Consider the following 4575-nt stretch of genomic DNA (forward strand, 5'->3'; position numbering starts at 1 on the left):
CATCCTCTTCTTAAAGTTAAAAACTTTTTACAATTCTTCACTTAACAAATTTCTATTAACGTAAAAGATTTTATAAAATTTAATTCATTTCTTTTTACATGAATCTCTTAAGATTTTTAATACTTCAAAAATACAAATTTCATTACTTAAAATAGAAAAACATAGTCTTATTCTCTTTTACCAAATATCTTAGCCCCTAGATTTAACCTTTATTATTGAAAATTTTTACTTAAATTTACTATATATTTAGAAACATAAATGTAGTTATCCAAAGTTAGCTCCTAATACCAAAGATCATGTTAAATTTAAAATTTTGAAAATATAGTTAAGTGAGGACAAATAAAATTAAGTTCTTTTCTAATAATGATATTTCTTCCCCCCCCCAACTTAAATTTTTAAAAGATTTTTACATGAAGAGCTTTAAAAATGAAGGGTAAAAGAAAGTACTAAATACATAAAAAAAATTCATACATGTTGGAGATACTGCAAGAATAAGACGAAATATCCAGCCTCTAATATGACTCCTTTATCCTTGGGCTTGAATTAAGTTAAGAAATCTTTGTGGCTCTTTCTCCATAGTCGCCCATGATTTGGCTTGAGTCCAAGCTTCTTTGACAAATCCATTAAGAGCTTCTTCAGTAAATTAAATTCTAAAAATGAAAACATTTTTTGACATTACAGTTTAACATAACATAACAAACAAAGTCTCAACAATATCACAACACAAACAATACAATCACACAGTACAAATACAAACAAACAAACAAAAAGATCACCAGTCACCAGTCAAAGATCACCAGTCACTATCTTCTTCATCATCAACATCTAACTTCTGCTGCTGATATGGAGTATGAGTAGGGTGAATAGGGAACTGAACTGTATGGTCACCCCTCAAATATCTCAGTAAAGCATCATCATAAATAGCATCATATTCAACTTTCTGGCAAATCAGATCATCAGTGTGAGCATTTTTGCCCTCCATATTCTGCATCCTATGATCCATCCTCAAAATATCTCCATGTTAAATCATCGTCTAGTCCAACAACTCGCTGTTGCTGGGGTTACTTGAAGTAGGCTCACTAGGGGTTCTAGAAGTAGAAGGAATATCCCTGACCTGTCTTCCAGATCTCCAATCAACATGGGACTCATAAGTCTTGATGTTGGCAGGCATAATTTGTCTCTCCCAAAGCAATAGATTGAGTGTTCATATAAATGATAGATCCTACATTTATATCCATCACTTGTTGAATACAGTAGTTCAGGATGCCTCTATCCTTGGTCACTTCACTATGATGATTCGTTGGAATCATCCTCCTAAAAATAAAATAGTGTCAGGCTTTAGATACTACATTTAACATAGAAAGGGGAAAGTTAACTTTAACTCCATTTCTTATTTTTCAAGCCCCTTTTCACTTGTTAGAAAAGAAATAAATTCATCTAAAGCCTGATCTGTAGCAGAAAAAGAATGATACTGGCATCTATATACATCTTCTAACTGATAAAACTCATTAATTTTTTCTTGGAGTAAACTCCACCCTTTTTCCTAAAACAAAAACAAAATCATCAGAAGCATCAGGAGGGTTGGCATAAAATTCCATTACAATCCCAGCTATCGCATCGGCAGTAAAATAACAGAAGTTTTCTCATTCCCTAGCGATAATCAATCGTTCAACTTCTCCTCCCGAATTTTTGAATTTCTCCTCCCGAATTTTTAAGACCTCGGTCCTAAATTACTTTTTTATTTTCTTGCAAACTGTGAAATCGAGCACTCGCTCTAAAGCTATAAATCTCTGCTCATCATATTCTACTTTTCTTTTACTCGATCTATGTGCCATAGGAAATCTACAAAATTTTAAAAAATTCTGAATAAATCCCAAAAATTCTGAAAATCAAAATGTAAACTACTTTAAACTTAAATCGATTAAGTAAGAGTTCTTCACCAAAGCATTTTCTCAAAATTTCTCCAATTTCAAAATTTCAGATTTAGTCAATGTGAGAAAAATCTTTGGTGAAAATCAAAAAAAATTTTACTTTAAAGTATAGCTCTTACTTAAAGAAGATGAAATCTGAAGTTTCTTTGCCTCAAAATTGCCTCAAATCAGCCCAAAATGAAGCCCTAGGTGCAAAACCGAAGGTTGAAGGTGACTTAAGGGGGTAAAAATAGAGGTTTGCCATGAAAATCTTGAATTAAAAGGTTAATTCGCTGCTCTTGGGTCGAGGGCGCCGTCGGGGCTGAAGGCCAAAAATTCACTATTTTGATTTTTCAAATTTTCAATTTCCTTTCAATTTTCTCCAAAGTTTTTAGTATTTTTAAACACAAATTTTTATCTAAATTCATAAATACACATTTCACAAACAATCATTTTCACAAACAACAATAAACTATCTTTTATATATGAAAATACATTTTTTACAGACACATTTCACAAATTCATACCTATTAAATGAACTAATAATAAATCAGTGTCAAAATCAGGGCATAACACTAAACGCTGACACAAAACTATACACATAATCAAAGTTCAGAATTCTAAAGCAAAAATAAACCAAATCAAACCTAACCAAATCCATACAATTACACTAAAACACATTAACATTTTTAAGCAAGTAAAGAGTTCACAATCTTTAATCATTCAGCCTCATCTTCAGTGCTTTCACCTCCTCTAATATCTCCCATAGATTGGTAATAAACATATATGTTGTAGAAGGATCGGTACGGGAATTGATTTGTTGAATTTTCTTTGATCTACCCCTTTTCTTTAAACATCCGAACTAATCCTGCTTCAAAAGTTCCTATGTGATCAAAATTTTCTTTCATTCTCCAATCTAGGTGATCAAAAAGGTACTTGAGATCTCCTACTGCATTCATAATACTCTGAAGTTCTCTTTCAATTTTCTTCAATTTCTTCTCTAAAGCAAGCGAACTTCCAACTACAGGTTGCATTAATGGAGATGAAGCATGTGAAGAATAATCTATAATAGCATTTATTTCTTCATTTCCATTACCAGCGTACTGATCATCAATAGGAATCATAGGCTTCTATGGTAGTAAAACTTTTTCCTAACTTTCATATGGCACTTGGGATTGACTGCGAATCATAAAAACTGTTGAAGGATGCCCAAGTCCATAAATTGGCCCATTCATAATGATTCTCATCACATATTTAAATATAATTGAACCTATAAATTGAAGTTTCTCCATTTGAATACAGTAGTTTAAAATAACACTCTCCTTGGTGACTCTACTTATCTTCATAGTAGGGATGAATTTTGCACAAATAAAACAACAATCCTTGTGCTAGTTCATGTAATCAAAGTTAAGTTTAACTGGCATAAATATCAAGCCGCAGTATTACGGAATTCTTAAAAAAATTATAGCGAAAATATGGCAAAAATGTTAAACTTGCCAGAGTTTATGATAATTTAACAAAATCTGAATATGAACTACTAGCGGTTACACAATTCATTAATCCTCGCAGGAGGAAATGGTACAGCCTTACCTTGAACGAAGATAACTCCTTGGGTAATTCCATATAGATTTGCATAGAACTCTTTCACTACAGGTATAACAACCGCAGTGGTAGTGTAACACAGAACTTCCCATCGCCTTTACAGAATGATCTAGTCAACTGGAGCACTTGGATTGATCAACCCATGATTAACAAATCCTCTTTCTTTGATCAATCTCTTCTTCATAATAATTTTATCGTATAATCTTTATGCGTCGAAACTAATAAACTTTCTTCTATTAAAAACTTCATACCTCGAAGTATTTCTGGAATTAGAAGCCATGGAATACGAAAATAGGAAGTTTCTAGGTGTCCTAGGCAGTTTTTAGGACTTTAAAAACGACTCCTGGCGGTTATTATGGAGCGAAATCTCTCCAAAGTCCATCACCGGTGGTTATTAGTGAGCGAAATCTCTCCAAAGTCCATCAAAAGTCGCAGGAACCGTCCAACCATCCTCGGCGCCGCTAACGCTCTCGAGGGGCGCTGCCGGCACTGAGATCAATTTCCTTGGGCGTCGTCGACGCCAGTGGCCAAATTTTTGTTTTTTTTATTATTATTTTTCGTTCAATTAAATCTAAACTTTTCTTCCAATATCAATATTAGGCTTAATTTATAATAAATGTAATTGTGTAGGATTATTATCTACTAATATATAAGACACTTAACAAACTAAATAGTAATACATAAACATATAAGAATGGGCTGTCTCCCATAAAGCGCTTGGTTTAATGTCGTCAGCCTGACAAAACTTTTGTTTAGTTGGATTGACTTAACATTAAAACTTCTTTAAAATGTGGTATGTGCCGTTCATAATAATGTTTCAAATGATGCCCATTAACTTTAAATATCTTTCCAGTATTAGGATCTTTAATCACAACAATTTCATAATGATAGACTTTAATTACTTTAAATGGCCCTAACCATCTGGATTTCAGTTTTCTTGCAAACAATTTTAATCTTGTATTATATAATAGAACTTCTTGTCCAGGTTCAAATTTCTTCTGAATAATCTTCCTATCATGCCATATTTTTATTTTCTCTTTATTATTTTCTGCATTATCATATG

This window comes from Phalaenopsis equestris, unplaced genomic scaffold, assembly GCF_001263595.1.
Source record: "Phalaenopsis equestris unplaced genomic scaffold, ASM126359v1 Scaffold000573, whole genome shotgun sequence".
Lineage (NCBI taxonomy): Eukaryota > Viridiplantae > Streptophyta > Magnoliopsida > Asparagales > Orchidaceae > Phalaenopsis > Phalaenopsis equestris.